Below are 23,137 nucleotides of genomic sequence, written 5' to 3'. Positions count from 1 at the left end.
TTAGAAATTATTGTCATATACATATTAACAATAGTATTTTGAAGAAACGTTAGTTTTTATTGTTAGCACCCACCCAGTACCCAGTGCCGTCGAGTCGATTCCGACAGTAGCGCTTTATTGTTAATAAAATATTCTTAATAACTCAAACTATTAGTATGTTTCTTTTCCTTAATCTTTTAAAACTGTGAGTCAAAGAAGTTTAATAGCACAATGCTCACGTTACTATAGTATGAAAATAAGTTGTATAAAAATCAAGTTTTTTTAAATAACTGGTGCTAAAATCATTTGCTAATTGAGAAAATTACTAATTAAAAGTAGAGGCTTTAGAATCATGTGTGCTTATTTAGATGCTGAGTCCTTAAAAATTTTTATTAAACTTTTCCAACCTCAGGTTTCCCATCTGTAAAATATAATGATACCTTCATTAGAAAATTGTTGTTAAGGTTAAATGTGATACTGCCTGCAAGCTCTCTGCACAAAGCCTGGATTATATACCTCAATAAATATCAAGTAGCAAAAACATAATACCAATGAGTGGCCCCTTAAGATGGACACAGACCTGCAAAACTTAAAGGGGCAGAATATCGTTTATTCTTCCAGAGTAATCCTTCTACCGTGCATGCTCTTTCCTACGTCCGGCTTTAAAAACACGCTGAACTATTCGTGCAGATTTGTTTCCACTGCAACTCTAGTCTTGAATTGTACAATGCCCCAACAAACTGCTTTTACTCTTCTTTTGATTACCTTATGTTCATTATTACACTTTACCAAGTGCAAAGTATGGAGATGAGATTCTATGTGTAATCCATTGTGAGAGGTGTTTTAATCAATGATCTTGTTCTGCTGATTAAGCAGGGGCTTCTGTTTTGGCAAGATAACATTAGTCTCTCCAGTCATGCTCCCACAACCACTGGGAATCTTCAGCAGATCATTAGATATGCTACCATAAAGCTTTGGTGCATTCTCTTTTCCTCCTTAAATTACTTCTTCACTGTCCTATCATTCTTCGTCACCAATGGTACTGCCTTATTACTGCAACTCCCCTGAAACTTACACTACAGCTATGTCTCCAGGCCACAGGATGCCATTTTCAATTGAAGCTTCTGCTTGAAAATATAAATTAAGAAAATTTCATTATTTCCTGCCAGGGGCCATTATTCACCACAGTTCTAAGGAAGATTAAAAATGCAAAATCTAACGACTTGAACAAATACCCTAGCATTCAAAAGAAAAGCTCAGTATATCATAACAGAAACTAAAAATTCAAGTTTGCTGAAATCTATAGCTGGCCCCAAGAATAGTCCAACACTTCACTGAGTCTGTATAGTTGATGAAGCGCATTTCAACAATTTCAGTCTCTTAATGGCATATGTTATTTTAAAAATTCAATGAGAAAATACTACCAATAATAGGTCTGCTCCTTTCCTGAAGTACTGTGTCTTAGCTACAGCTGCTTACTTTCTGGAGACGAAATAAATGTTTTCAAGCTACCAGGGCATCATGTAACATGACCTCTGTGACCTCTTTCCAATAATGCCAAGTATAAGCAGATTACATACATAACCTCGAAGAGTTTAAACTACATTCATGTGTGAATTACATATTCTAACACGAATAGAACATCTATAGCTGAATTATTGCAAATATGAATCCATTCTCTAACAGGAGTGACATTCATTCTTGAGTCTCAATTACTAATGAAAAATCAATACGTTTCCTAAATATATTTTATTCAATTGAATGTGTTAAAAAAAAAATTAGAAATCTTAGCACGAAGGAAAGGAAAGGAAAGGAAAAAAAAGAGAGAGAGAGAGAGAAAAGAAGTTGCCAGCTTGTAATTCTTACTGGAGGTTTTTATACGCCTGGCACGTAATAGAAATTCAGTGTTTTTGAATGAATAAAATAGCGATGAATGGCTCATAAACAAACACCAGACTGCCAATTCTGCTGCAAGCAGCTATCCTTGATTCTCAGATAATTCTGTCAATTTGGACATAGTTTTGTTTCATGAAAGCCAATAATATAACACCTAAGAAATGGATTATCTATTTAAGGACAAGGGGGGAACAGTACCCTTTGACTTCCAAATCACTTCTCCATATAGAAACAATTACAAATGACCAAGGATGCTCTAGCCACCAGAATACTTGTCTTCTTGGGTCCAAATTTATAACAAAATTTTATACATATAACACACGATCTTAGAACACCAATAGCTAAACCCAACACAAAGATTTGTTTAAGCAAAGTAATCAAATGAACTGGGAAGGGAGGAAACAGAGGTCATACTTCAAGACACAAGATTACAATCACTCTCACAGATACGAGAGGAAAACTAGTCAAATGTTAAATCAAACCTTTGTTGTTGTTTTCCCCCAATCTCATAATAAGATGCTCTTTTATCATCTAAACTTCTACCATTCTGTAGAGCTAGGGAAAGTAGGTCCTGCTTTCTTTAAACATTTATTAACGATAATTTGTGAGCCTAACTAACTGTTAGGTAAACATAACATTAGGAAGCTAAATGGTGTGAATTAACATGGCAAAAAAGAAGTGTTCTATAGTAATGTTCCCACTTGTCACATAACTATGTTCTCATAATTTATTTAATAATTTGTGTAGTCTAGAAGATTTCTGTCATCTAGAATTTAATTCTTTAGGCATAAAAAGACATTATTCTTTAAGCACTATAGAACACTGTATTCTTTAAAGTATTTTGAAATCATCTCTGAAATGAAGTTACTACCAGAATCTCTGACATAATATGCTTGAATATGGGTACATGCATGGGTACATAACTTGTGGAGGGAAAACAATAATTTTTATTCCACTTAATCTCTTATATATTGGTGTTTTCAAGTTTTGACTGTAATACTGATTTTTTTTTTTTAATTGCAACTGTGAAAAAAATCTCTGCAACTGTTTTGGAAAATTTTTTAAAAAGTCATTTTATCAATTAAATAATAACCATTAGCAAAAATAAAAAATCTTTCTGTACTATCAATATACAAATATAAACTGATTTGAATGTAAAAGAATATAGTATAATAGAAAGTACCGTCCCCCCCCCCAAAAAAACAGGTAAATGTCAGTAACTTATAGCAAGTCAACAAAAAGTTAACAGTGAAATTCTGTTTAAGCTCATATTTGAAAGCTAACTTTCTGTTTTTCCATATGTTGAAAATCTGAAAAACATAAAAGTGATACCCTCTGTAATCATTTTGTATCTAAGTAAAATACTGTGCTTGGAATTACAACCACAGAGAACAGATGCTTTAATATTTAATTTGTGTCACAGAAATTAAAAACTTTCTCCAAAATCTCGTATTAACAAATAAAATAAGCATTATGAAATGGCAAGGCTGATCTGCTAAAAACAACTTCCCATGTTTTAGAAAACTTTGAAATTCCTTGCAGTTTTTTTTTTTGGTGCAGTTTTTACTGGACCTTGGGGTCAGTTTAATGCATATTAGGCTTGACTCACTCAGAGCCTTATAAATCCAGTATGAAATCTCTTGTTTGCAGAAATGCACATTCAACACAAATGTGCTTGCTTTTATTAGCAAAATAAGAAGTATTTATTTACAAAGCATGCCACTGAGACTAAATTTCATTGAGAGGGTCATCAGGTCTAACTACTTAATGAAAGGAACAAGATAATTTAAGTGAGGAAAAACTATAGAATTTTGAAATATTTTAAAAATATCACTTGTGTAACCAAATTTTCAAGACCTCTGCTTTTAATAATTCAAAAAATTATTATGACCTGTATCAATTAGGAACAATTATTTAGAAAAATGTTAACCTACTGCAGTCTGCACTTGCAAAAGCTATCACATTTTTAACAAGGGAAAAGGGAAATCGCTATGGGATGCCCTAGTTACATTAAATTAGCTAGAAACTTGTTACCAGGCCATATAAAAGACACAGCGTAATAAGTAAGACATGACCTCGCAGAACCTTGGAGCCAATCTGTGATGTTTTTCCTTCCCATAACCCTTGCTAATTATCTGCAGAGTTACAGACACATTTGTCCTGGGTTATTTTTCTTCAAATTGTGAGTGGATTTTTGGTTTCTAAATATTTAGTCTTGTTATGAGAATGGTTGTACATATATGCCAAGCATTTTGATCTTCATACTGTATTCCTTCTAATTATTCTCAGATTTCGACTGGTCATCCCAAATCTTTTCCTTTTGTAATTATTTACTACTTAAAGTCCATTTGGTGAAGAAATATTTTCACCCTTATGGCTCGACTTTTCCACAAATGGCTTTTCTGTTCTGTTAATTACCCACTCAGAGGATTAGATCTGAAATAACACAGGCAGTTAAAAGGAGTTTTAGAGGGCAGTGTTAAATAAACTAGATTTTTGTTGGTGTTGTTATTCTATAGTCACCTTAAAGATGACTATCTTGAATACAATTTTGATGAACAAGAAAGTTATGCCACAAAGATTTTTTCTAACTCCCAAGATATATAAGAGGGTGTCACCTAGAATAATAAATCTCTGAATGAAAAACAGAAATTTCTATCTAATTGACAGATAATATAACTACACTTCACTGTGATAACAGCATGGCAAAAAATTTTGACAGAATTTCATATACAAATCCAACCAAAATGATGGGGAATAACACTTTCAGTGTCATGACTCTTATTTTGCATTTATGCAAAACTTAGGGCAACAGCAGAGATTTTTGTTGAAGTATTTAATCAGCTCAGGAAAGGTTTCCCATTTCTTATTAAAATAACACTTGGTCAATAACCGCTTGATTTTGTTTTTTGGATTTTTGTTGTTATTTGTTTTTAATCAAGAGGCAAGAAAGCACTGCTATTCATTATCCAGTGAATTCTGAATCTGACTATTTTGGTGGAAAGCTTCCACAAGTTTCAGATACTGTATTTCCTCATCACACTTATTTTCAGCTAAACACTTTTTTGATTATTAACTTTTATATTAAACCAACTTACTTTCCTTATGACACTTCTTAAAATATTTTCCCAGAAAAAAATTTGACTTAGTTTATAAACAAATGTATAGGAAAGCCTTGTATAAACAAAGGTGGTAATAATATTAGTAATATCTTAATAATATGAATTAAATTAATGTTGGAGTAAGGAAAAAATACAGTTATCATATGAACCTCCAGAGTTCAACGATGTATAAATGTTCACATGAAAACTCTCATTCTGAAAACAAAGTGTTGCACAATTATTCTGAAAATCAGGAATCTTTTTTTAAATTAACTATCCAATTTTAACATTGTACTCCCACAGAAATCATGATCTATATTTTCTTTATATATTTTTTTCCAACTCAGAAAGAATCCACCTTATCATCTACTTATTGAGATTGTAAATTCTACCTTCATGGTCAGATTACATCCCAACTCATTCCAGGAATTTTCATCTAACTATTCTGTTCTGATAGAGTATACCCTTCCCCCTTTCCCATTTCAAAATGTCATTGGCAATTATGTACTATGCAATTATAATTGCACTGGGTTTATATAATATACCATCGCAAATACAGTAGTATCAATTTTTTCTAGCACAGAAACTTGTCAGCAGATATTTTATTTAAAGAAAATGTTTTATGCTAAATGCAGGGGATTAGAAAATGGGGGTGGGGACAGGACTGGAATTGTCGTACGACAAACTCTTTTCCAAACTCCTTAGACAATCCTTTTGCTCTCCCCTTCCCTACACCTCACTCTCCCCAAAATCTTATGGTTTCACCAAGAAATCCAGTTTTAAAATCACTGATCTAATCTGAGTGAACTGTCAAAGTAAAGTCACATTGTCAGAAAGCTCTTCCTCTCTCCTGATTGTTATCTCATCTCTACCTACACCATATACTCCATATGCAGGACTCAGCGTTTGTGCCTACCAAAAAATCCCAACAGATACAATCCTTTCTATGTAGATTTTGAGAATCTTAACTAACATCTGTGCTGCCTAAAACAGCTGGCACACTGGTGAGCACTCACTTACTGAAAACCTCTGAATTCTGGCAGAAATTGCTGTCTAGGTGTACTTTTTGAACTATTTCTTCCTTAATACTAAGATCTCTTAAGCAGAAAATTTTCAGAGTTTAGGAGCTCGGGCTTCTGGTCTGACGAACTGCTGTTTTCCAGCAACCAGCAGTGCCTTCTATGCAAGTTTAAGAGCAACTCCTAGTTAGGTACTTTAGTGAGGCACACACATATGCAGGAAGCCTCAGTCAAGCTGGTGGCACAGGAAAAGCCAAGACAAAAACTAAAACTATGCTGGCCAAACAGTGTTAAATTCTTCCTTGACTAGCTGAACCTGAAGCGAACTTTCTCTCCTTTGCCTAAGTCAATGATTTTCTATATATTTACCAATTAATCACATTCTGTTTTGTGGAACCTCTCCTGTATTTTGCATTTTAGTTGTTATTTAACTGACCAAATATGTCCCACGTCTGGGCTTAAACAAGTAAACTCTTTTTGTACTTGTTTATAATATTCCCCAAACACTCCAAAGAGTGTTGGTCACTAGGCTGTATCAAGTCTTCTATAGTGCCCTTCAGTTGTTTTTTGCTTCCATAGTTAGATGTAGGCTTCTATTACATTCATCCTGAACGTCTAACCTTTTTAAGGCAAGGAATACTCATTCAATAAGTACTTTCTAAATTGTAATTCTCATTCTTCTGTATTTTATGTAAGATTTTGCATGAGGAAGAACTCCAAATGTCTTTTTTGAGATAAATATGAGTTGGTATGTCCTTAATAAAAACTACAGAATTTTGTGTAGATGTTTACCTAACTGTTCTTTAACATAAAAGACGATGAACAATGAAGGCCAAAAGCTGGAAGCACAGACTCTTGGGATACTCTCAGGAGTAGAGCAGGTGTGCAAGGTCAAAAACAATCCTTAATGCCCATAATCTGAATATAAATAATCAAATTCACTAGAGACTTATAAAGAGACAGATACTTTGTGGTTCATACACGCTCAAATTTAATGGAGTCTCACCTGACTGATAAATATATGGCAAATTTCACCAGCTTACTTCCGATAAACCTGAACTAATCTTTAATCATTACAAAATATTCATAACCTAATCCTTTTATCAAATTGACTACCACTGCAGGAGTCTCATGTGTTTGCACAATTAAAAGCCCCATGTTGGCTGTATGTAATACAGCATTACATTTGATGCAAATCCTTTTCTACTGAAATAACTGCCATGCTGACAGCAGGAAGTAGCTGATAAGAAAGAAACAAGGCGTTGCTGATAGCATTCTTGATAACTGAACACCAATTCATAAGCAGGAAGCCCACGGCATATCACCCAAACATCTCTTTTAAAAACATCAAGGGAGTGTCCTCTTGCTGCATCTCATTCACAAAGTCAAGAAGTTTTCTTAAGAGGATAGGAAGGTGGGTAGGTAAATACAGAGAGCGGAGAAGGGAGGAAAGAGAGGGGTGGAAAAAAGGAAGAGACTGAAGGAGGGAGGAGATTTTAATACCCATCTGTGATTCTGGCACTAGAAACAAGGATAGATGACCGTACTTGCTGATATATCCTACATGCAGAAATGCTTAAAATTTTGGGACCATGTACCCTAAATATACCACCTTTTAACATTATCTATCCAGAAGAATGTGAACAAATGGACATGGAATGATGTACTACTCTGCTATGAAAACAGTGAACTTATTGTTTCAGTTTTCATGAAAGGTCTAAACACCTAGTGCTATTTTTTCCAAACTGACACACAGAGTTAAAAACAATCTTATTTAAAATATAATTTTTCTAGAACTATTCCATAATTTTGAGAAGTACAAAGAACACATCTTTGACAGACCCTTTTTTTTCTATAGCCTAAGTGCAAGACAAGAGCTCATGGTGCACGAAAGGATAAGAAAGCTGATGGAAATGCTACATGATCTATAAAAAATGTGGAAAAGGAGCCAGAACTTGACTAGCTTCCTTAACAGACCTACCAGTATTCTCTCAACTTGAGTATATTTTCCCAGGATTGCTCATCATTTTCCCCATCTCTACCAATTTTTGGAATTACGTTAGGATATAAGAGAGATTAGGTATTACAGTTATTTCTGTACATATCTTCTTCACTGGATTATCTTTGAAGGGTTAATGACTGTCTTAAGAATCTCAGAACCACCTGCAGTACCTGCAATGCTGTTTCTTATTCTACAATTTATTAACTATATCAACATCAGCCTATACACCTGAAAATATATATTCTCACCCAGTTGTTCATAAATGCCTTAGAGGGCTAGGCATATGAGCTTTCACACTGTAGAACTCAGTAATCATTTGGTGGCATTAATTGATGAATGAAAGATAAAATAATTTTCTGAAACCAAGCATGTTTCCATAATCATATGCTATAAACCAAATTAAATCTTTTCTGTTTTACATTTTATATAAGTTTTTAAAAATTACAATGAAGGTAGAAGAAGGCTTCCATTCCGTATTATACTCCTAACTTGAATTAGCTTCGTATCAGTAACTTGTCTGAAAGGCTCAGTTCATCATGACCTATAAAATGCTAGACTCAAGTGCTTTAAAATATCGCTAACACCACGTGCAGGCTTGGGAGTACAAGGCTGTGTGCTGTGAAGCAGCAAATACTGTGCTCTTTTGAAAAGCTAACATGCACTCTTATGCCACAGATATGAACAGGGTAAGCATATTAAATAATGGATGACTAGAAAAACATCCTTATCACTAAAGATCAAAGACACTGTACATATTATCATATTATACATATTAAAATCTAAGCAATTTTGAGTTTTTACATCTTGCAGAAGTTAAAGCTAAATGTGAGATTATCTTAATTTAATAAACTATATGAAATTGAATATTAAGTTACAGTTTTAGAATTATTTTTATTTGTAAAAGTATTGTAATACTTAAAGCAGTAGACTCACACATAACATTACATACCTTGTGGTAGAAATCATGCCAACTTATTAATCATGTTTGATATGTCATTATTAAGGAAAAAAAAAAGCTAGAAGATCTTGCTACTGCTCTTATCTTTGACCTTTAAAGTTTTCCATTTCAGCAACCTCATTAATGTCAAAATACCATCAGAATGTCTGCCCACTTTTAAATCCCTACAGCCTGGGCAATGCAAAATCTTTTGAGTTCAATCAAGAGTGCTTTCTTTCTGCATTCTTCTAAAAAGCTTAATAGAGCCACAAAGGCCAGAATATTATTTTTATTAAAGACAAAAAGAACCAACTGACAAAGATAAACTTTAGAACATAAAGCAAAGACATTTTTAGACTTGAATCGGGCAATGTTTTTTTTCTTTAAAAACTATGTTATTGCCAGGTTGTTAACAATGCATATAAACCAATACCACTGACAGCTGTTTTTATTACAAATATCAGTACCTTTCTTAAGTTGGGTAGCCCAGGAAGCAGGCTCTGAGGCAGAAGTTTCTGTGGGAGGTTCACCGGGAGTGCTCTCAGAACTATCAGTGAAGGGATGAGGGTAGAGTAAGAAGTTGCAAAAAAGCCCCAGAAAAAAAACCTCAGGGAGGGAGGCAGCTCTGGAGTTGGCAAAGTCCTTCAGAATGTCCCGAAATCAAGCAAAAAGGTATGGGGGCCAGGTCTTTGTACTGTGGCATTCTATGTGAGTTTCGCCTGGGAAGGGAGTTTAACAGCAGATCTGCTCAGCCCAGGGCAGTTCCTGGAGAAGGGTTCAGCTGTGCAACCCTCCTGGCTGCTCGGGAAAGACTGCCTGCTCCTAAATGCCAACGTTGAGTGCACACTACAATGTCTGTTCCAGAGCTGTAAATGTAGTGAGTTTTATAAACTGCTTTCAAACACAGTTCTTTTATACTTCTCATTTTAACAGCTTTTATTCTATTTTATCTTCTTGTATGCACTGACATGTCAATCCTGTTTACTAAGTGATATTCAGCGGATTTCCTATAGAGCAATGAACCTTAACAGGCAGCTTTTAATTGGCCCACATAGGAAACCGCATTACTATTAATTCCACAGCTACAGCATAAAATAAAACCATGGCTTCTCAAACTCCAGAGCAATTAGACCTCTCGGCTATTTGGCTAACTCTGCTTCATGATACCCAATGCAGTTAATTATATTTTTTGATGTTAATAGTCTCTGTCAGTCTCAAGCATAACTTGTCTTTGATGAATATTTAAATTATATTTGAATAAAAAATAATCTTGGTTACATTTTTTATTCAGTAATCATCACAGCTTAATAAAGGTCTTCTTGTCAAGGGTTGAAATAAATGGCAATGCACATACAAAACGTCCTAAATCAACTTCTCAGATAATATACTTGTTATGACTTATCTGTTAAATATATACATACACATATATATGTATATATATACATGTATTTAAAACGTATAGTCTCGGCCACATAACAACCCACAATTAAGATTTCAAAAGTTACTTATAAACATTCTTTTAAATTATATATACAGAATTTCATGAATTAACAATGAGAAGATCTTAGGACAGGGTCACAGCACAATTTAAATACGGTAAAAACTACCAAATTAGAAAGTGTCCTAGAAAAATCAACACACATTCCCTTGTCTCCTCCTGCTGTATGGTTTTGGCAAGTTCCAGGAGTAGTAACCAAAACAAAATAAACTGATTTAATCAAAGTGGTTTTGATTATGGATCTCATATAAAAGCCCAATGAAATCATAACTAAAGAAAATAAATAATATTTTTTCCCACATAAATGGTGTAATGGGGGGTTATAAAAGTAGGTAGAAAGTGGGGAAAGGGGAAGTAGGGGGCTGGGGAGTATAAAAGCAAAGCCCATTAGTATAATTTTTTTGAAATTTGTTTAGAACTCAGTTTAGAATCAGAGTAGAATAGGAAGCCTAAAGGATTACAATTTAAAACATCTTACTTTTGCAAATTTTACAAAAACATATGACTGTGTTACAAGTCCTAAGAAAGCTTTAGAAAATGCCTGTGCAAATAAAGGGACCTGAAGTTTAAAGCTTCATTAGCTTCTTGATAAATACACCTTTAGAGAAAAAGCAGTATTTTCACTCATTACAGGCGAGTTCTATAACAACAGTGTATCTGTGTTCTGAAAAATGAAACTGGTGCTTCTCAAGCCAACTTAAAAAAAGTGACTCTCCTTTCAGATGATCCCTTCCCAGGTCATGGAGTGTGTGTTTGGGTGAGTTCTAAAAGCGCTTCTTTATTGGTTGAACACAACATCTGAAGAAACACAGGGAGAACTGTACCTTTATTAATTACACAATACATTTGAATGATTTATAAGAGATAAAGACATCTTAGAAAACTACAGAGTAACTTACTTCTTTGTGTTCATTCATAACCAAATTTACAATGGAAACATCTAAGAAAAATATATTAGATCTACACCTAATCGTGAAATTATAAGCAGCACTAAAAAATGTAACTAAATTAATATAATACATCTAAAGAAAATAAACAGCAAAATAAAAAGAATTTTTTTTTTAATCCGCAAGATTGAGCTAAATATGTATTAGTAAAATGTCATTGAAGCCTTAGGTACTCACAATAATTTTATATAGACTAAGTATTGATACAGGTGTATTTTTTGTTGTTGTTGCTGCTATTGCTAATATGGCCTAGGATTATAATTTCTATTATATGGAAAAATTAACAGGCCCACAACAAAGTTTAAACTGTGTTTTTCTTTAATATTTAACAACATATCTGTCTTAATTTAACAAAATTACTTAATAAGGTATATTACAAATGATACTGATTCATCATTGCTATCCTGCTTTTGGCATGGCAAAATAAAGCTCTTCAATTGCCAGGAAGAAAAAAGTAAAAGAATTTGGGAAAAACCAACAACTAAGGACACTTTCTCTACCAAATAATATACAGGAATTTTTTAATTAATTAGAATTTTTAATTAATTAGAAATCTCACTAAAACATACAAGGATAATAAGAATGGAATATTTTCAATATTACTCAAAACTAAATTTGGCCATTATTTATTAAATTATAAGATGTATTAAATAATAAATAATTTCAAAATTATTCCAGAGTGAAATTATTCCAAAGCTTCAATGAATGCACGTATTCATTTCCTGGTAATAAAAATGCTAATATGAGGTTGTACTGCATTATGCAAATAATTCCTAAATCTTAATAATGTTACAATTCACTATTCAGTCTTCATTTTTTATACTGGTAGAAAGTATGTATTATATTACATTTCATTAACATCTGGCTATGAGATTTGGGGATGGAAAAAAATAACAATATCAGAAAATGTTAAATACAAAGAAAAAATAGTGGCTATGTTGTGATTTTAAAGTCAAAAATACTATACCCTAGTTTGGTGAGTAGTATCTGAGATTTTAAAAGGTTGTGAGGAGCCACATAGTATACAACTTGGTTTCTACTTGTCTGCCACAAAAGAGAAAGAAGGAAACCAAAGAATCAGAGAGGAAAATAGTCTACAGGGCTAACAGCCTACACAAACCACGGCCTCATCTATTCTGAGACCCAAAAAACTAGATGGTACCCAGCGACCACTACTGACCATTCTAACCAGGGACATGTTGGATGGTCTCAGGTAGAACAGGAAGAAAATGTAGAACAAAGCTCAAATTCTTTATAAAAAAAAGTCCAGACTAACTGGGTGGCAGAGACTAGAGGAACCCCCGAGACTACTGCCCTGAGATGCCCTTTAATCTCTGAACCGAAACTACTCCCGGAGAGCACCTTTCAGCTAAAATAACAGGCTGTGTCATGAGATAGACACTGTCACCCATGAGCAGTGTGCTCCTTTAAAACTCATCTATATGAGGACCAAACAGTCAATATCTACCCTAAAGTAAAGATGAGAAAGGCATAGCAGGGAAGCTAGATTAATAAAAATGGAACAACCAGAATGAAAATGAGAAAGTTGACATACTGTGAAAAAGGTAACCAATGTCACTGAAGAATATGTATAGAAATTGTTAAATGGGAACCAAGTTTGCTGTGTAACTTTTACCAAAAACAAAATATTTAAAGAAGTCAAAAATAAGAATTTCATTTCTATTCTCTACAACTGTGATTAAAAATCTATTCTTATTTGTTCAAAGTATAGCTTTTTAAAGGGATTCTTGTAGGCCAAATTTATACCCTGATATTCACTAGTATGCTATCAGAAATCAGACACATGTGCAAAAAAATTCATTATTCAAATGGATATTTTAAACAAGTCTTCAGTAACCTAGGCTAGTGTCCTTCCACTAAGTGAGTTAACATTTGTCCGGTATGTTTCAGTAATATAATATTGAATCAGATAAATTCTGTCAGAGTTGTCTAGCGCTGCTACCACAGAAATACCACAAACGGTAGCTAACAAACAGAAATTTATTTTCTCAATTTAGGAGGCTAAAAGTCTGAATTCAGCGCACTGGTTTCTGGGGAAGATTTTCTCTGTTGACTCTAGACCAAAGTCCGTGTCAATCAGGACAGCCTTTTCTCAGCTGCGTCCACAGGCAGGCCTCTATCTGGCCCTCGGCCCCTCTGCCCCTCAGCCTGATCTATGCCCTGCTCAGACAAATGTTACACAGCTCTTTAGTTCTACTGCTAAGTGCCCAGAAGGCACCCCACTTTACCAGGAAGCCTCCTACCCAAAAGCACTCAGCTCTCTCTCACTCTGTGGGTTGGATCCTATGCCATTTTACACCAGTCTCTTGGTTCTGCTGCAGCCGTTTTTCTGCAGCCACTGCTTACCATCTTGCACCATGTCTGGTGTTACAGCTCTCTGTATCTCCTGGTTCTAAGTGCAGAGACCCCAGGTCTAAAGGACACACCCCACTTCCATCTATCCTTCTCGGTGGTATTCAGTTCCCTACTTCCGCTTGCTTTTCTCTCCTTCTGTATCTGGTAAGATAAAAGGTGTGACTCAAGTAAGGGCATGATTTGAATAAAGAGTGTTAAGGGAGGTGACTGGGGTAGGATGGTGACTTGAGACACATGCTCTAGTAAGGTGGTGACTCAGGATAAATCCCACCCTAGTCCTGCCTCATTAACGTAAGAGACAACTCACTCCCAAACAGGACCACAGGCAAAGAGGCTAAAGATTTGTAACACATCACAAAATGGACAATAACCACATCAGATCACAAAATGGAGGACAGCCACACAATACTGGGAATCATGGCCCAGCCAACATATACTTTTGGTGGACACAATTAAATCCATAACATACACCCCCGTGACCCTCAAAAATTCAAGTCCTTGCCACTTGTAAAATACATTCGTCCCATCATATCATTCCAAAAGTCTTAAATCAACTCTGAGTCCAAAATCTCATCTTCTGCAAAATTCCTCTTCATCTGAGAACCTGTGAAATCTAAAATACAAGTTTACCTTCCTCCAAAGTACAATGGTAGAACAGGCACATGGTAGACATTTCCATCACAAATGGAAAAAAAGGCGTTACAGGCACCAAGCAACTCTAAAACCTGCAGAACAAATTACATTAGCTAATCATTTGGGCAATGGCCCTATCCTCCAGATTCTGGTATTATCCCTGCTCTCTGAATTCCGGATAGAGATCCCTTGGCCCTGGGCTTCAGCTCTGCCTTCCAGGCCCACGGAGGTGGCAACACTGTTCCCTTGGCTTTGGGCGGCCCCATTCTCCGAGTCCACCTGAGTGGCAACCCACCTCCTTGGGCCCCAGCAGACTCTGTTCTTCTGATGAGTGGACATGGCAGCTTCATACCCTCTGCTTTGGGCAGCAGCCCCATCTTTCTGGCAACAGCAACACCACACTCTGAAAGTGAGTTGGTGAAGATCTGACTCTGAAATCTAGAAGCCCGTGGCCCCACCCTTTTAAACCCAGCAGGCTGTGGTTCCACTCTTTGAAATCGAGACAGCCCTTCTTTTTGTGTTCCTTCCAACAGTTATGCTGTTCTCTGAGTTGGTCCAGGGATGGTCCTTTTCTTTTCCTGGAGGACAACAGATGTAGCTCCTTTGGCCTGTTTCCTGCCTATAGAATCCCAATAGGCAAAACAGCATTCTTCTCTTTTGTTCTTTCTCTATCCCCTTCAGTCTAAGCTAATAGGTTTTCTGCTGTGATAGTTGGTTAGATCCATCAGACACAGGCTTTATCTCTTTAACAACAGATTGTGCAGCCACATCCTTGGTGAACATTCCAGGACATGTGTCCTTAGTTTGTACAACAGAGTTTTCCAAATCCTGTAAGTTTTGTTTCCATTTTGTACAGTTCACTTTTAAGTCCATCTCTTTTCTCTCACATTTCACTATAAGTACGAAGGAGAGACCACGTGGTCCCTTTAAGACACTGCTTAGAAATCTCATCAGCCAGATATCCAAGTTCATCACTTAGAAGTTCAACCCTCCACCAAATATTTGAACATAATTCAGAGAAGTTCCTTGCCATTGCATAAAAAGCGTTTCTCTTCCTGCACTGCCAATTAACATGTTCATCATTTTCTTTTAAAGCTTCACCAGAAGCACATTTAATGTCCATAACTCTACTAACAGTCTCCTCAAGGAAATCTGGGCTTTTACTATTAGGCACCTTTTTTTTTTTTTTTTACTATTAGGCACCTTAAAATTCTTCCAGCCTCTACCCATTAATCAATTCTAAAAGCGCTTCTACATTTTCAGTATCTGTTAAAGTACCACCCCACTGTTTTGGTTCCAAATTAACACAATTAACTTATTTATATTTCATAAATGGAATCCGGAGCCCTGGTGGCACAGTGGTTAAATGTTCAGCTGTTAACCAAAAGGTCAGCAGTTCAAATCCACCAGCCACAACTTGGAAACTCTAGGGGCAGTTAGACTCTGTCCTACAGGGTCGCTGTGAGTCAGAATCGGCTGGATAGCAACAGGTTTTTAGATGGAAACCAGTATTTTAAATGAACAGTAGGGAATGTTTAAGTAAGAAACTACAAAGACTATAACTAATATGTGTGAGTGTCCTGTTATTGTTGTTAGGTGCCCTTGAGTTGGTTCCAACTCATAGCGACCCTATGCACAACAGAAAAAAACACTGCCTGGTCCTGCGCCATCCTTACCAATGTTGTTATGCTTGAGCCCACTGTTGCAACCACTGTGTCAATCCATCTTGTTGAGGGTCTTCCTCTTTCAAGGTGACACTGTACCAAGCATGATGTCCTTCTCCACGGACTGATCCCTCCTGATAACACATGCAAAGTATGTGAGACATAGTCTCACCATTCTTGCTTCTAAGGAGCATTCTGGTTGTACTTCTTCCAAGACAGGCCTGATAGTTCTTCTGGCAGTCCATGGTATAGTCAATATTCTTCACTAACACCATCATTCAAAGGCATCAATTCTTCTTTGGTCTTCCTTATGCATTGTCCAGCTTTCGCATGCAGAAGAGGCGACTGAAAAATACCATGGCTTGGGTCAGGTGTACCTTAGTCCTCAAGGTAACATCTTTTTAACACTTTAAAGAGGTCTTTTGCAGCAGATTTGCCCAATGCAATGCGTCATCTGATTTCCTGACTGCTATTTTCATGGGTGTTGATAGTGGACCCAAGTAAAATGAAATCCTTGACAAGTTCAATGTTTTCTCCATTTATCATGAACGTTGCTTGTTGGTCCAGTTGTGAGGATTTTTTTTTTCCTTACAGATACTATTTAAATAACAATTTCATCCATAATACTCATCCCTAAAATGAGGAAGCTAGACTAAATCATCTTTAAAACTATGAAAAAAATTATTGTTATGTATAGGTCAAATGAATTGCTCACATTCATTTTATTTTGAGCCTATTTCTTTACCTATCCACTTTGATTTCCAAAATAAAGACAAGGTGGAAATGAGATATGCCTTTGTTTTTAAACACTAACTTCCCCTTTCCTACTACTATCTGCATCTGTACAAAAATAAAAGCAAGTCATATTAGAAATTCAAACTTTTAAAGTATTATCCAAGCCTCTAAATTTCACTGAATGATCTAAAAAGCAGCTCTGAGTCAAAAAGCACACGATAAATGTGAATTGCTCCTTAGGGGATACCGAAGACCAGTAATGTAGTGTTGTTTCCCAGGGAAAATGGTTCTGACTTCTAAGGCCAATAGAAATAATACAAAAGGTAAAACCCTACATATTAATGGAAAGTATCAGTGAAGTCCACCAAAACACACTGGTATCCTAAGGGTCTTTGTGATTCAGTAATAGATTCAATTTACTAATTTTTATAAAGAAGGAGAAAGAGAGGACCCTGTACAGAAGAATCTTTGGTGTCCCACTGTTTCTTTTTTCTGTATTTGACAAGCAGGGTCATGAGGGATATTTAGATATCCCTTCTAAGCCATTTTATGATTTATTAGCATTTCCTGCACACTAAATGTGAATGTTTAATATGGTCCATGTTTATTACTGCCAGTAGTCTCCTCTTCCAGTAATGAGTGCTTTAGTTTAAATGCCCATCAGCAAAGTGACATGCAAGTATGTGTCCAATTAGATATACCAATTAGAGCTTTAATGGTTATTTATTATGATACTAAGGTTCAAGAGTCTGCTAGTAACTTTTCAAATCCTTGGTCTAAGAATGTGTTTGTAATATCAGTTAGTTGTCATGAAACAACTCAGCCAACAGTGAGAGAATTAGCGGAAATCCATCACCTGATAGAAAATAATCCAAATACACTGCACAGAGATGATGGGTTAGTATGCTGCATCTGAGTTATTTATATTTCCCCTGATGCACATCATCCTAATGGACAAATGGCTGGTAAACTTGACACCACAGATAGACAAAAGCACTTGGAATAAACACCATAAGGGCAAGAATGTACTTTCTCAGAAGTGGAAGGCTTAGATCCAATGAAAATGCCTAAGCTTCACTAAACAAATACACTAAGCAGAGAAAAGTACCCCTGACTAGTAGGCATATACCAACTCCCAACATATTATGAAACATTAAATTAAGCGAAAAGGCAGGTTGTGTTATTTTCCACCCCTCTAAAAAAATGCCATTAGTGAGGGAGGGAGGTGAAAAAGACCTTGTAAAGACAGATTTAAATTTTGATTGTTCCCTTATAAAGGAAGATCAGGAAACAAAAATGAATTCAACAACGCTTCCATAATGCTCTGACTTGGATACAAAGCTTCTTTATGAAGACAGAATGATCAATATAAAAGCTGAGAGGAGCGTATGGAAGGGTAGTATACACACGTTGAAATCTACAATCATGAAGTCTGCCTGAGCACACTGGCAGAACTATGCTGCATTTTGATGGATTTTCTGGGTTAAATTCTGAGCCACTTCCAACATTCACAAGTTCCCATAGTAAGGTTTGATATGTGTCTTTAAATGTCTCCTTCCTTTAAACATTGTATACACACTTAATATCTATCCACTCATCTGAAAATAAGAAAAGTGTATAAAATACCCACATTGCAATTAAAATTCAAAGTCATTTAAGAATAAGTTTTCATACTACTAAAATATTAATGAATGAGGTTCGAGAATAGACAATCTGAGGTTTCAACCCCCATGGCAAATAATTCAACCTTTCTTAAAGATTCGTAAAGTAAAAAGAAGACTACCATACTGTCATTCCATCCCGGGGATATTTTTAAAACAGATAAGGAGAATATATAGTACGCTGCTGTGTGGCCAAAGTGTACTGACTGCAATGACAGTTGATTCCCCACATGTAATGAAGGGGAGTTAGAATACATTGAGCCCCGAGTTTCTCAGCAGCTCTAACAATCTAGTATTCAAGAACTCTACAAGCAATGTCCTATATTTTTTCTTTTCCATAGAGGGCCCCAGCTATGTGCCTTGGCTGTCAGGAAGAAGAGGAGGTAGCAGGGACAGAGGAGAGGATCATTCATTCTACTTATGCCGGGTAAGGCCTGCATGGTCCCTTACATGCAGCTACACTTCTAACTGCATGCCTGGAGCACATCCACAATGCTCCAGCCTTGCTACATCTTCTGTAGAGTCATGGAATGTGGAAATTTAGCATATACCTACAAAATGAAGTATCTCTTCGAATTCTCACACGCACAAGAAATCATCACATTTGAATTACTCTTGGATTAAAAATGTTAAATATAATGCAATTCTTTGTAGATAATCTGTTGGGACATTGATATGTTTGGAAAAGGGAAATCTGAGATTAGAAGTTTTATGAAACAGGGTATTAGATGGTCATAGATTAATCCAGTTCCTACGTATAAGAGCTTACTTCCATTATCCCAACCTCCCAGAAAAGAGCTAGGTTCTAAAATTCAACTTTGTCATTCACCTCGCTCAATTCAATTAAACTGTATTCAAATTCTAGAAGTTAGATTTTTTTTTCTTTCCCCTTAAGATAAAAATCCCTGAATTGTACCCCTATTTTCTAAACTGTGATCATATATTTATTCACTGTCTGGTTCCATGCAAATCCAGGAGTCTTCAAGGCTGAAAGATATCTTCTTCAGTTCTATCCTGAAATTCTCTTATCTTAAAATTTTTAATGTGTTCTTTTATTTGAGTTGTCTAAATAGAATAAAAATCTTTAACACAAATGAGAAAAATAATGTATCACTTTGACTACTGGCTTGAAGACACTATCCTCTTACACCTATTCCAGATTCCTTGATGGCAAATTTACCTCTGCCATGTAAATGCAGATGTTTCTCTAAGGTTTCTCTAAGTTTACACTACATGATCTCTGTGGGTAATATCTTCTCTTTCCATGCAACTATCTATGTTTATGTCTGTTTCATCTCTATGTTTTTCTTTGACCACTCTTGTGAGTGCCAAAGCTGTATAAACAATCACCTGAGGAACTATTTATTTCTATGCTACCTTTTTCCCAAATACATTTAAAGGAGGTTGAATAGGAAGTATGACAAACACAAATAAACTAAATTATATTCAATAAAATAAGAAACCTATCACAGTTATGCTATGAGATCTAAAAGTGGGCTGTGAGATCTAAAAGTGGCTAAAATTTTTGAAGCATCTAGGCTAGTTTCCTAAGTTTAGGGCACAACTGTACTTTCCTTGGGAAATTTCATTACCAAAAAATAATTATGGGGGTGAGGGGATTTCAATCAATTAAACAAAGTACACCTTTCTCTACCATAGGGAATAACTATCTAAAAGAGAACTATTTTAACTACACAGTTTTCATTACCTGCTTGGGAGTAGTTTACATTACTTTTAGTATCTCTTTGTATTTATAGAGGCATACTTGTGGTTAAGTGCTACGGCTGCTAACCAAAGGGTTAGCAGTTTGAATCTGCCAGACGCTCCTTGGAAACTCTATGGGGCGGTTCTAATCTGTCCTATAGGGTCGCTATGAGTCGGAATCGACTTGACGGCACTGGGTTTGGTTTTTTTGGGCTTTACTCCTGCACATATGAATTAAGACTCTATGAAACAGGATCTACCATGTACAATAACCTTACATTTATTATTTGGGAAGGGAAAAAAAACTAAATATTTACATATTTATTTTCAGATTGCTCAGCCAAAGCACTAAAAGCAGAATCTCAAGCAGAAAACTATCTTGATGAAAATGAACAGACCCTTAAGAGTACAGAACATGAATAAAGGGACAGTTATAAACAAGACTGGAAGCAAATATGAAGAACAGATCTCAGGTACAATTCAGTACTTCACTTTAAGACACTAACTAGACTGTCCTGAGTACTACAAAGAACCAAGATAGTTGGCAAAACTCTAATTTTATCAACTACTTCAGAGTAGCAGAGGTTTGGTTTTAATGAATTCAAAGTGCTACAACCATTTTGTAGTTTTTAAGATGCCTGACTACAATTCTCTTTAAAGAGTTGTGATTATTCCATAAAATACATCATTTTAGGAAAGAATTCCATTTCTCAATTTTTAGGATGAGCCTTCAATATACTTATAAGACAAATATACTATCAGCTACTAACAGAATTTGGTTTCACACTTTTAAAAGAGCAAGAAACAGAAAATGGAGAATGAGTGAGTAGCAAGTATTAATACTTTTACCACCACCACAGTCTGAATTACAAGTGTATTCACTTACTTGAGTCTCTACTACTAAAGTGATGATGGCTGGAGGAGGGAGTAAAAAGCCTCGAGATATAATATAAAAACATTTTAATGGTACTAAAATTTCTGTGCCTATATGTAAAGAGAGAGGTCTTTCAAATTTAATTTTAAAATCTAATGCTTTTATTTGTCCTTTCCAAAGAGAGATTTTTCTACATTAAAGGAAAAAAAAAAAAAACACATCTATCCTTTCTACTTTATTGAATACCACATTCTTTTCAGGATTATGAATGAAAAAATTGCCAAATTGTTACAAGTGAACATTTGGTGAACATAACTCAAGTTTTTTGTTTAATACTGAAGGGCCATTCTTAGATAACACCCCCACAAACAGTGACAAAGTAGTCTATACACCTAATAATTATTCAGTAACAATTCAGATACAAAAATACTGCCTATTTTCCTATAGCTACGTGCAACTATGTGCCAGTCAAATGTGACAGAATATGTTGTTGGTTGTTGTTAGCTGCTGAAAATAATTCAAAAACAGTTGGCAGAATGTAAATGATATTAAGAATGTGGTACTTAAAAGCATTCACTAGGAAACTAATTTTGAAGTCCTCTTAACATTGTCTTTCTTTTCAATCAAGTGTTCACATTTAAATTGTCATTGTGTTTTTTCAATAATTAAAGCCATCAGTATAATACAACAATTGATAAATGGAGTTTCTATAAATCAAAAAACCAAACCCACTGCCATCAAGTCGATTCCGATTCATAGCGACCCTATAGGACAGAGTGGAACTGCCTCCGTAGAGTTTCCAAGGAGTGCCTGGTGGATTTGAACCACTGACCTTTTGGTTAGCAGTCATATCTCTTAACCACTATACCACCAGGGTTTCTGGAGTTTCTACAGCTGGTTTTAAATTAGTTTTTCCATGTTTTCCTTCACTGCTTCGTATCACCTTCTGATGTTTGCTTTGTGCCTATACTGACCCGTGTCTATAAAAATTGCTCTTCTACTTTAAGGTGAACTAGTAAATAAGCTAGAAAGTTGGTCAGAATATTGTGTACAAAATGGGGGGAATAGGTGGCGGGTTTGTGTGTGTAAACGTATGTATTATTTAGTCTAAGGGGCAGGGAGAATGGACTAGAAAGGTGAAGGTATTCCTAGGAAACAATATAAAAACTATAGTATATAGTAAACTGTGATACACAAATGTCTGTTCAGAAGGTCTCTGAATATAACTGATATTGATTATAACTATATGCATATATTAGTTGCTTACAGAATAAAACGAATGAATGAACTAACAAATTAAGCCTACCAGCCTCATTTATAAAATATTTCTTCTAAAACCAAATATGATGTCGCCCTTTTTTCTCTTCCTAAAACTATGTAGCATTTCTCAGATGTCATTTATCACATTTTGTCCTGAATTATTTTGTTGTTATAGTTGGCTGCTGCTTTGACTCACAGCAAACCCCTGTGTCAGAGCATATCTGCCCCACTGGGCTTTCTAGGCTGTAACCTTTACGGAAGCAGACTGTTAGGTCTTTCTCCGGTGGAGTCGCTGGGTGAGTTCATACCACCAATCTTTTGGTTAGCAGCCAAGCAATCAACTGCTGTGCCACCAGGGCTCCTCTGAATTATTTTAAGAGGTACCATTTACATAGTTCTACAATTTATAAAGAGCTTTCATATCTAGTACACAAAATAAACCAATACATGGATAATATTGCTCACCTTTTGTAGTTAATGAACTGGAGTTTAATCTTACTGAAGTAGCTAAAGACAAATTTACAACCAACTCTGTAAATCCTCTATGGGAACTACTACAGTGCCTCGGATAAATAACCAAATTCTATCTTGTCCTGAACTTGAATTCTCCTTATTATACACAAAAAAAGGACTCAAATCTAAATTTTGTAAGAAAGTTCACCTCTTGTTTTATCTTTAAAATCATCATGAGCAATATACAGGAAAATAAAAGGAAAAGAATGGTTTGGATCATAAAGTACAGAACCTAATTCCAACTAAATAGTACCTGAAGAGGAATTCCCTACTTAGTATTCAGAAATACATTTTCCATCTCGCCTAAACACATCTGTTATATCGATGATTCTCTCTGA

General features: G+C 35.4%; 1 protein-coding gene across 16 annotated transcripts in view; it reads right to left on the bottom strand.

Annotated features, from left to right (window-relative positions):
* Positions 1–23,137, bottom strand: part of ADGRL2 (adhesion G protein-coupled receptor L2) — a 208,049-nt gene that overhangs the window by 62,724 nt on the left and 122,188 nt on the right. The window lies entirely within an intron of this gene.

Source organism: Elephas maximus, chromosome 3 (assembly GCF_024166365.1).
Source record: "Elephas maximus indicus isolate mEleMax1 chromosome 3, mEleMax1 primary haplotype, whole genome shotgun sequence".
In the NCBI taxonomy this organism is placed as follows: Eukaryota; Metazoa; Chordata; class Mammalia; order Proboscidea; family Elephantidae; genus Elephas; species Elephas maximus.
Note: the sequence above shows the minus strand (reverse complement) of the source record. Positions and strands in the feature narration are given on the sequence as shown.